At 35.9% G+C, this 11,681-nt stretch overlaps 1 non-coding gene across 1 annotated transcript; it reads right to left on the bottom strand.

Moving 5' to 3' along the window:
* Window positions 1–11,326: 11,326 nt before the first annotated feature.
* LOC128292193 (small nucleolar RNA R71) lies at window positions 11,327–11,433 on the bottom strand. The gene has a single exon (XR_008282178.1). It is a non-coding gene; the product is annotated as a small nucleolar RNA R71 (small nucleolar RNA).
* Between the last annotated feature and the right edge of the window lie 248 nt (window positions 11,434–11,681).

Below are 11,681 nucleotides of genomic sequence, written 5' to 3'. Positions count from 1 at the left end.
CTACGTGGGAGCCCGAAGATGCAATGAGACAGTAATATCCGAATTTGTCCAGAGGTAAGATTTTCGAAGACGAAAATCCCTAAGGGCGAGAGTTGTAACATTCCGATTTAGACCCTAGCCGAAATAGTGGTTTCGAGACCGAATTTGTGTTTTGAGAAATCCATAATTGATTCAGATGATTTTGAATGAAGCTCACTATGAGCTTGTTTATCGTGCATCGGGTAGTACGAAAATGTATAACGATCTGAAACAGCTTTATTGGTGGCCTGGTATGAAGTGTGACATTCTGACTTTGTTTTTAAATGTTTAATCTATCAGCAATTTAAATCTGAACACCAAGTGCCATCTGGTTTGTTACAACTGATTATGATTCCGGAGTGGAAATGGAAAAGAGTGAAAATGGATTTTATTTCGAGTTTGCCCCTATCTCCGAGAAAGAAAAGATTCTATCTGGGTCGTGGTTAACCAATTGACGAAATCAGCACATTTTATTCTGGTACGATCCGATTACTCACTTGATAAGTTAGTGAGTTATACATTTACGATGTTGTACGATTACACGAGTACCATTGTCTATCGTGTCAGATAGAGATCCAAGATTCACTTCATGGCTTTGGAAGAAAGTGCAAGAGGTTTTTGGTACGAAATTACATTTCAGTACTGCTTTTCACCTACAAACGGATGGTCAATCTTAGCGAATTATTTAGATTCTCGAGGATATGTTGAGATGTTGCATTCTTGAGTTTGAAGGTACGTGGGAACAGTATTTGCCATTGGTTGAATTCGTATACAATAATAGTTTTCAATCGAGCATTAAAATGACACCGTAGAAGCCTTATATGGTCGTAAATGTCGTACACCTTTGTATTGGACTGAGCTCAGTGAGAATAAGATACACGGGGTCGATTTGATAAAAGAGACTGAATAAAAAGTAAAAGTGATCCGAGATAGCCTGAAAGCAGCTTCCGATCATCAAAAATCATATGCAGATTTGAAACGGAAAGACATCGAATTTGAAATTGGTGATAAAGTAATTTTGAAAGTCTTACCGTGGAAGAAAATACTCCGATTTGGCGAAAAAGGCAAATTGAGTCTAAGGTTCATCAGGTCGTATGAGATTATCGAGCGTATCGAACCGGTTGCATATAGATTGTTGTTGCCACCAAAGCTAGAAATGATTCATAATGTGTTTCACGTATCGATACCTCAATGATATATATCCAATCCTTCGCATGTGATTCCTCCGTCTGAGATTGAGATTCAGTCTAATATGACCTATAAAGAAAAATCGATCCGTATTTTAGCTCGCGAGGTTAAAGAACTCAGAAACAAGAAAATTTCATTAGTAAAAGTGATATGGCATTGACACGGAGTTGAAGAGGCTACGTGGGAGCCCGAAGATGCAATGAGACAGTAATATCCGAATTTGTCCAGAGGTAAGATTTTCGAAGACGAAAATCCCTAAGGGCGAGAGTTGTAACATTCCGGTTTAGACCCTAGCCGAAATAGTGGTTTCGAGACCGAATTTGTGTTTTGAGAAATCCATAATTGATTCAGATGATTTTGAATGAAGCTCACAACAGTTGTTTATCTGTGCATCCGGGTAGTACGAAAATGTATAACGATCTGAAACAGCTTTATTGGTGGCCTGGTATGAAGTGTGACATTCTAACTTTGTTTTTAAATGTTTAGTCTATCAGCAATTTAAATCTGAACACCAAGTGCCATCTGGTTTGTTACAACTGATTATGATTCCGGAGTGGAAATGGAAAAGAGTGAAAATGGATTTTATTTCGAGTTTGCCCCTATCTCCGAGAAAGAAAAGATGCTATCTGGGTCGTGGTTAACCAATTGACGAAATCAGCACATTTTATTCTGGTACGATCCGATTACTCACTTGATAAGTTAGCTGAGTTATACATTTCTGATGTTGTACGATTACACGGAGTACCATTGTCTATCGTGTTAGATAGAGATCCAAGATTCACTTCATGGCTTTGGAAGAAAGTGCAAGAGGTTTTTGGTACGAAATTACATTTCAGTACTGCTTTTCACCTACAAACGGATGGTCAATCTTAGCGAATTATTTAGATTCTCGAGGATATGTTGAGATGTTGCATTCTTGAGTTTGAAGGTGCGTGGGAACGAGATTTGCCATTGGTTGAATTCAGTATACAATAATAGTTTTCAATCGAGCATTAAAATGACACCGTAGAAGCCTTATATGGTCGTAAATGTCGTACACCTTTGTATTGGACTGAGCTCAGTGAGAATAAGATACACGGGGTCGATTTGATAAAAGAGACTGAATAAAAAGTAAAAGTGATCCGAGATAGCCTGAAAGCAGCTTCCGATCATCAAAAATCATATGCAGATTTGAAACGGAAAGACATCGAATTTGAAATTGGTGATAAAGTAATTTTGAAAGTCTCACCGTGGAAGAAAATACTCCGATTTGGCGAAAAAGGCAAATTGAGTCTAAGGTTCATCAGGTCGTATGAGATTATCGAGCGTATCGAACCGGTTGCATATAGATTGTTGTTGCCACCAAAGCTAGAAATGATTCATAATGTGTTTCACGTATCGATACTTCAACGATATATATCCAATCCTTCGCATGTGATTCCTCCGTCTGAGATTGAGATTCAGTCTAATATGACCTACAAAGAAAAATCGTTCCGTATTTTAGCTCGCGAGGTTAAAGAACTCAGAAACAAGAAAATTTCATTAGTAAAAGTGATATGGCATTGACACGGTGTTGAAGAGGCTACGTGGGAGCCCGAAGATGCAATGAGACAGTAATATCCGAATTTGTTCAGGGGTAAGATTTTCGAAGATGAAAATCCCTAAGGGGGAGAGTTGTAACAATCCGGTTTAGACCCTAGCCGATATAGTGGTTTCGAGACCGAATTTGTGTTTTGAGAAATCCATAATTGATTCAGATGATTTTGAATGAAGCTCACAACAGTTGTTTATCTGTGCATCCGGGTAGTACGAAAATGTATAACGATCTGAAACAACTTTATTGGTGGCCTGGTATGAAGTGTGACATTCTGACTTTGTTTTTAAATGTTTAATCCATCAGTAATTAAAATCTGAACACCAAGTGCCATCTGGTTTGTTACAACTGATTATGATTCCGGAGTGGAAATGGGAAAGAGTGACAATGGATTTTATTTCGAGTTTGCCCCTATCTCCGAGAAAGAAAAGATGCTATCTGGGTCATGGTTAACCAATTGACGAAATTAGCACATTTTATTCTGGTACGATCCAATTACTCACTTGATAAGTTAACTGAGTTATACATTTCTGATGTTGTACGATTACACGGAGTACCATTGTCTATCGTGTCAGATAGAGATCCAAGATTTACTTCATGGCTTTGGAAGAAAGTGCAAGTGGTTTTAGGTACAAAATTACATTTCAGTACTGCTTTTCACCTACAAACAGATGGTCAATCCGAGTGAATTATTCAGATTCTCGAGGATATGTTGAGATGTTGCATTCTTGAGTTTGAAGGTACGTGGGAACAGTATTTGCCATTGGTTGAATTCGTATACAATAATAGTTTTCAATCGAGCATTAAAATGACACCGTAAAAGCCTTATATGGTCGTAAATGTCGTGCACGTTTGTATTGGACTGAGCTCAGTGAGAATAAGATGCACGGGGTCGATTTGATAAAAGAGACTGAATAGAAAGTAAAAGTGATCCGAGATAGCCTAAAAGCAGCTTCCGATCATCAAAAATCATATGCAGATTTGAAACGGAAAGACGTCGAATTTGAAATTGGTGATAAAGTAATTTTGAAAGTCTTGCCGTGGAAGAAAATACTTCGATTTGGCGGAAAAGGCCGATTGAGTCTGAGGTTCATCAAGTCGTATGAGATTATCGAGCGTATCGAATCGGTTGCATATAGATTGTTGTTGCCACCAAAGCTAGAAATGATTCATAATGTGTTTCACGTATCGATACTTCAACGATATATATCCAATCCTTCGCATGTGATTCCTCCTTCTGAGATTGAGATTCAGTCTAATATGACCTACAAAGAAAAATTGATTCGTATTTTAGCTCGCGAGGTTAAAGAACTCAGAAACAAGAAAATTTCATTAGTAAAAGTGATATGGCATTGACACGGTGTTGAAGAGGCTAGTGGGAGCCCGAAGATGCAATGAGACTGTAATATCCAAATTTGTTCAAAGGTACGATTTTCGAGGACGAAAATTCCTAAGGGGGAGAGTTGTAACAATCCGGTTTAGACCGTAGCCAAAATAGTGGTTTCGAGACTGAATTTGTGTTTTGAGAAATCCATAATTGATTCAGATGATTTTGAATGAAGCTCACAACAGTTGTTTATCTGTGCATCCGGGTAGTATGAAAATGTATAACGATCTGAAACAGCTTTATTGGTGGCCTGGTATAAAGTGTGACATCCTGACTTTGTTTTTAAATGTTTAATCTATCAGCAGTTTAAATTTGAACACCAAGTGCCATCTGGTTTGTTACAACTGATTATGATTCCGGAGTGGAAATGGGAAAGAGTGACAATGGATTTTATTTCGAGTTTGCCCCTATCTCCTAGAAAGAAAAGATGCTATCTGGGTCGTGGTTAACCAATTGATGAAATCAACACAGTTTATTCTGGTACGATCCGATTACTCACTTGATAAGTTAACTGAGTTATACATTTCTGATGTTATACGATTACACGGAGTACCATTATCTATCGTGTTAGATAGAGATCCAAGATTCACTTCATGGCTTTGGAAGAAAGTGCAAGAGGTTTTAGGTACGAAATTACATTTCAGTACTGCTTTTCACCTACAAACGGATGGTCAATCCGAGCGATTTATTCAGATTCTCGAGGATATATTGAGATGTTGCATTCTTGAGTTTGAAGGTACGTGGGAACAGTATTTGCCATTGGTTGAATTCGTATACAATAATAGTTTTTAATCGAGCATTAAAATGACACCGTATAAGCCTTATATGGTCGTAAATGTCGTACACCTTTGTATTAGACTGAGCTCAGTGAGAATAAGATACACGGGGTCGATTTGATAAAGGAGACTGAATAGAAAGTAAAAGTGATCCGAGATAGCCTGAAAGCAGCTTCCGATCATCAAAAATCATATGCAGATTTGAAACGGAAATACATCGAATTTGAAATTGGTGATAAAGTAATTTTGAAAGTCTCGCTGTGGAAGAAAATACTCCGATTTGACGAAAATGGCAAATTGAGTCTAAGGTTCATCAGGTCGTATAAGATTATCGAGCGTATCGAACCGGTTGCATATAGATTGTTGTTGCCACCAAAGCTAGAAATGATTCATAATGTGTTTCACGTATCAATACTTCAACGATATAGATTTAATCCTTCGCATGTGATTCCTCCATCTGAGATTGAGATTCAGTCTAATATGACCTACAAAGAAAAATCGATCCGTATTTTAGCTTGCGAGGTTAAAGAACTCAGAAACAAGAAAATTCTATTAGTAAAAGTGATGTGGCATTGACACGGTATTGAAGAGGCTACGTTGGAGCTCAAAGATGCAATGAGATAGTAATATCCAAATTTGTTCAAAGGTAAGATTTTTGAGGAGAAAAATCCCTAAGGGGGAGAGTTGTAACAATCTGGTTTAGACCCTAGTCGAAATAGTGGTTTCGAGACCATAAATCTGAGTCAAAAAATATTTTAATATTATTTTTTTTGCTTATAATATGTGAATTGACACGTGTGAAAGTTTCGTATGAAAATTCAATCAGTTGTGTGCTTTATTTGTGAAAAGGACCTAATTGTGTAAAATATAAATGTGACCTTCTATTTGTTTAAGTGCCTAGTTGTTATGATTTATTAATTATGAGGTCCTTATGAGGTTATTTGACCATGGAATGAATTAAATGACATTAATGGGCATTAGTTGGTGGAATTTTAATGATTAGTGGTAAGGTTAAATTGGTAAAATGCATATTAATGCCATATTAATTAAAACCAAAGCTAAATTTTAGGTTATTTCTTTCATCCATTGCCGAAAATACAAGAAAAAGTAAAGGGAAAAAGAGTTCTAGGGTTCGTTCATTGTTTTATTTCCTTGAGGTATGTATTTTGATCCGTTTTTTATAATTTCTACGTTTTTTGAGTTAAGCTATTGATGAAACTATGAGTTTTATGAAGTTTGATGTTAGTAAATGTAAGATATGTATTGGGTTAATATATTTTGTCTTTGAATTTTTGATGAGTTTGAGTGAAATGGGCTAAATTGTAAAATTTGTATTTTAAGGGACTAAAATGTGAAATAAAAGAAATATGTGGACTTTTATGAACACTCTGAGAATTCGGCTAGGGATGTGTGCAAAGAAATTATGTGTATTTTGTGATTTTGTGAATTAGGAACTAAAGTGTCAAAATATAAAAAATGTGAGGGCTAATTTGTAAATTTCCCTAAATTTGTGTTTGTGGATTGATTTGAATGATTTGGTGAATAGAAGAGTTAAATTTGAATTTATATAGATCAAGAACTAACGAAAACGGAATTAGATCGGGGAAAGTCGAAAGTCGTCGAATAGCCATGTGTTTCAATTCATACCCCTACGAGGTAAGTCTATATACAAATAAATGTGTTTGAAATGATTTATTAGTGCTTATATGCTATTGAATAATGATGAATAGTTTAATGCATTGAATATGAGATATCCGAGAGAGTATCGACAAACTATCGATGTCCAAAAAGCCCTATACGAACCATAGGAATAGTTAGGATACATATGTCATGACATAGGATCCGATATGTGTTTTCGTGTAAGACCACGTCTGGGACGTTGGCATCGTATTTGATTTCATGTAAGACCCTGTGTAGGACAGTGGCATCGATATTTGATTACATGTAAGACCACATCTGGGACATTGGCATTGTATGAGCTTTCCGAGTTATCTATGTATCCTTATTATTCTGAATGGTTCATCGGGCATTTCGTGAAACGATTAATTATATGAGATATGTATCCGATCCAGGTATGTTTGAAATGTATACTATGTTTGAGAATAAAAGGTAAGTATATGCATAAGTGATGATATGTGTTATAAGTATGAGAAAAGACGCTATATATGTAAATGAATTGGGAATATGTTAAATGTATATGAACTATGTGGTTTGAGATAGTATTTGGCCATTAAATATATGTAATTTGATGATGCTTTCATGTGATGAATGTTAAGTTTATTTGTATATGACTTACTAAGCTTTTGAAAGCTTACTCTGTGTGTTTTTCAACTATTTTATAGATATCTAAGCTACTGGGAGCTCAAGGGTCATCAAGGATCATCACCACACTATCGAACTATATTTTGGTACCTTTTGAAAATCTATATGTTGAAGTATGGCATGTATAGGCTGGAAGTGTGTGAATATATTTGGTAATGTATATATTTAGCCATGTGATTCGGCTTGGTTTTTGTTGTGTATATGAATGTGTTTTTGGTTTGAATTATGTGATGTAATTATGCTAATATGATATGTTCTTGAATGGCCAGGAGAATAGGTCATTTTGGGTAAGTTTGTGGTAAGTGCTTATTTTGGAGTTTGGTAAGTTTTGGCATGAGATTGAATGAAGTAGATTTAAGATTGTGGTTCATATGTTTTGGCATGATTGTGGCTCATGATTTGGTTGATTTGGAATGGTGAATAAGCATGAATTTGGTTGGTAATTATATGACATTATTGGTGTATGTATTGGTTGTGAAATGGTTGAGCATTTGGTATGCAATTGATGTTTATTTGTTGCTTGTAGGGAGGACCCTTAATGGGTGGCAAATTGGCCTTGTAAATGACCTATTTCTGATCACACGGGCAGGGACACGGGCGTGTGTCTTAGCCATGTTGCTCAATGGCCATTTCAAAATGAGCCTGAGCAAACCACACGGTCGTACACACGGGCGTGTGCTAGGCCGTGTGGCCAAGTTAGTTTTGAGCACGGGCTAGACACACGGGCGTGTGACTGGCCGTGTGGCTCAAGTCAGTAGCCTCCCTAATATTCTCACAGCCTGGCACACGGGCGTGTCTTGTGGCCGTGTGGACAAGTCAGTATGTATGCCTTATTTTGACACGGCCTAAACACACAGGCGTGTCTAAAGACGTGTGAGGCACACGGCTTGTTCACACGGGCGTGTGACCAGTACAACTTTGAAAATTTGTTTTAGTGTCGAAATTTTTTGTATGAACTCGGGTTAGTCCCGACCCTTTTCTAATGCATGTTTAAGGTCTCGATGACCTATATAAGGGACATTATGATAATGTTTGACTATGATTGGGGATAATGTATATGAATTGTTCGTAAAATATTCTGATTTGTCTGGTAACGCCTTTAACCCTAGTCCGGTGACGGATACGAGTTAGGGGTGTTATAGTGTAAAATAGCCCTAATGTATATTTTGGATTGAATTGAAGAAATAGTTGATTAAATGAGTTAATTTATTAGATCAAGAAAAATGGAATTCAAACCAGGATTGGGGAAAAGCGAAAGTTATCGACTAGTCGACTTGATTCGTTGTTTTAATATCTGAGGTAAGTTCGTATGTAATAAGCACCATGATAATTGTGCTTTTAATGCTTTGATATTGCATAAATTTTATATATAGGACTACGTCGTGTTCGACGACAAATCAGCTATATATGGCACTTAGTGTACGAGATTGAGATAGGTTCGGCTATATATGGCACTTAGTGTGCGATTCGACATAGCTTCAGCTATATATGGAAATTAGTGTGTGAGATTGAGATAGCTTCTGCTATATATAACACTTTGTAAACGGAAAAATATATAGGATTTTTCCTATGTATCACCTTTTTACTTAAAATTGTTGTTACAACTAACTGATTGTTTAATAAATTAGTGAAATATGTGAAAATATGAAATTAGGACATAAAAATTATTAAAATGTGATTTTATGCTTTATTATATAGTTTACATGCAATAAACGGCTTATTTTATATTAATTTGAATAAATTATATTTTTAAGATATAAAGTGGGCCACGCATGATTAAATTAAATAATAAAATATAAAATTATATTTAATAATTCATTTTAAAATATTTCATTAATAATTTGGGTTTTAAATTAATTAATTAAATTGAATAAATTTTATTCTTTAGTCCCCTAACTTGTTGATTTATTTTGGACAGGTCTGCTAGCTTTGCTGGATTACAAAACTGTCTAAATTGGGGACCAAGTCAACCCAAAATTCAACTGCATATCCCTATCCATAAACCCACTTTTTGGTTTAATTGCACAAGGTCCTTGAAGAGTTGAAGAAATTAGAGATGTACCTGAAGATTTGCACTTGACCGAGTCTCAGTCCTAAGTTGTTGTAGCACTCAAATTGACCAAAAATCAATTAAAAATTAGCTCAACTTCCTCAATTTATGGTCGACAACCATGGAAGATGCTTCAAAAGATGAAAACTCATATTTTTAGTAAGCTATCCCCCTCTCCTCACCTATAAATTAGACCTCATTCTTACATTTCTATTCATCCTTCATCCCTCATCCCTCATCCCTCATCATTCATCATTCTCTCCTCTCTAAATTCTCTTAGCATTCTTCTTTTCTCCTCATGCCTATCATCATCTTTTCGTAATGATTTTAGTATTTAAGCCTCTTAAAGAACCCTTGGTTAGCCACCTTGGAGAGCCATCAGCAAAGGAGCGAAGCAAAGGAACGAAGGAGCCTCGTCAGTCAGACTCTTGGGTGACAGCCACTCTGAATTGGGTTTAATATTTCTTTTCTTTAATTTAATTTAAAGATGTTTGCTATGTGTTCTTTGTTCTTGTTTACAACAATGTTAGCTTAATTTTATTTAAGCTAGGATGATTTCTTTGATTTAATAATATTTATTAGATTCATGCTTATAATGTTTGTGCCTCAATCGATCATGTTTTCAATTAAATCAAGTTTGTATTTCATTCATACGTGATTGAAATGAGCTTGAATTAGCTGATCGATCCTAACCAGACGACGGCTAGTGGACGTATAATTGAAATGTGCATATGAAGTTTAGATCCTAACCCGGTTAAATTGCAGGTTGCATAACACCCTCAACCAAGCTCTGTTATCTGTATAGTTTTTAGATTTGTGTGATTAAACTGTTTCAAACCTAACACGTCCCTATTACCTCACACGAATACTAAGAAACCTTTAGTAAATAAGGATCAGTAAAATGCGTATTTACTCAGTAAAGGATTTCGAAATGACCTGACGTAGTTTTCAAACTCATGAAAGATCGAGTTGCCATGGAATGTTTTGTCGAATATTATTAAGCATGTTGATAATAAGTTGAGTTTAATTAAAGTAATTGTCCTAGTTTATTTATGATATAATTGTTGCAAATTGTGTTTAATTTTGCTAAAATCTTTTTCATTCATATAGTTTGCATACTTAGGTTAATTTGCATTAGGGATCATTGCATTTATTTAATCATCACTTCTCAACTAAATTGTGTTTTTATTTCCCAAATTGTTAATATAATTTTACAAATTAAGTGACTTAGCACAAATGCAATCCCTGATGAGACGATAACTCAATACTTACTTATTACTTGATAACGACTGTGTACACTTGCACAAACCTACGCGTTACAAGTTTTTGGCACCATTGCCAGGGATTGTCAACTATTGCCATAGTCATTTCTTTCGTGAAATTATTTATTTTCAATGTGATTTATTTTTAACATTACTAACTTATTCTTTTTAATTTTGTGATTTTCTTTTCAGGTGTTTATCAGCATAGATCGAATTGTCGATTTACTCCCTGTAGACCCTGAAATTGAGCGAACTTTTGGACAAAGAAGACGTGAACGAACAGCTCAAAGACAAGTTGACATGGACCTTGGAAATCAGAATCAAAACCAAGGTAATGAAGCCGATCATGTACGAAATCCTATCCTCATTTCTGATGATAGGGACTGATGCATCAGACAATATGTTGTACCACCTTTCAGTGAGTTAAATCTAGGAATTAGAAGGCTAGATATGGAGGCAACCCAATTTGAATTGAAACCAGTGATGTTTCAAATGCTCCAAACGGTGGGCCAATTCGGAGGTATGCCCACAAAATATCCACATCTCCACCTTCGATTGTTTATGGAGGTGAGTGATTCATTCAAGATACCTGGTGTGATTGAAGACGCATTGAGGATGAAGTTGTTTCTGTACTTGTTGCGAGATCGAGCACAAACATGGCTCAATTCATTGCCACCAAGTTCCATATCTACATGGCAAGAATTAGTAGAGAGATTTTTGGTTAAGTATTTCCCGCCTAGCAAAAACGCTAAGTTGAGGAACGAGATCACAACCTTCTAACAATTGGATGATGAGTCTTTGTATGAAGCTTGGGAGCGATTCAAGGAGTTACTTCGTAAGTGTGCTCATTATGGGATTCCTCATTGTATCCAATTGGAGAAATTCTATAATGGTCTCAATGCACATACAAGATTGATGGTAGATGCTTCTACGAACGGTGCAGTTTTGTCTAAGTCTTATAATGAGGCTTATGAGATATCGAGAGGATTGCGAGTAATAACTATCAATAGCCAACAAATCGAACAGCTTTAAGAAGATGTGTAGACGAAGTTCATGAAGTTAATGTCCTCACTTCGTTATCAGCTTAGGTGTCGTCTATTTCCTC

Source organism: Gossypium arboreum, chromosome 4, assembly GCF_025698485.1.
Source record: "Gossypium arboreum isolate Shixiya-1 chromosome 4, ASM2569848v2, whole genome shotgun sequence".
Lineage (NCBI taxonomy): Eukaryota > Viridiplantae > Streptophyta > Magnoliopsida > Malvales > Malvaceae > Gossypium > Gossypium arboreum.
Note: the sequence above shows the minus strand (reverse complement) of the source record. Positions and strands in the feature narration are given on the sequence as shown.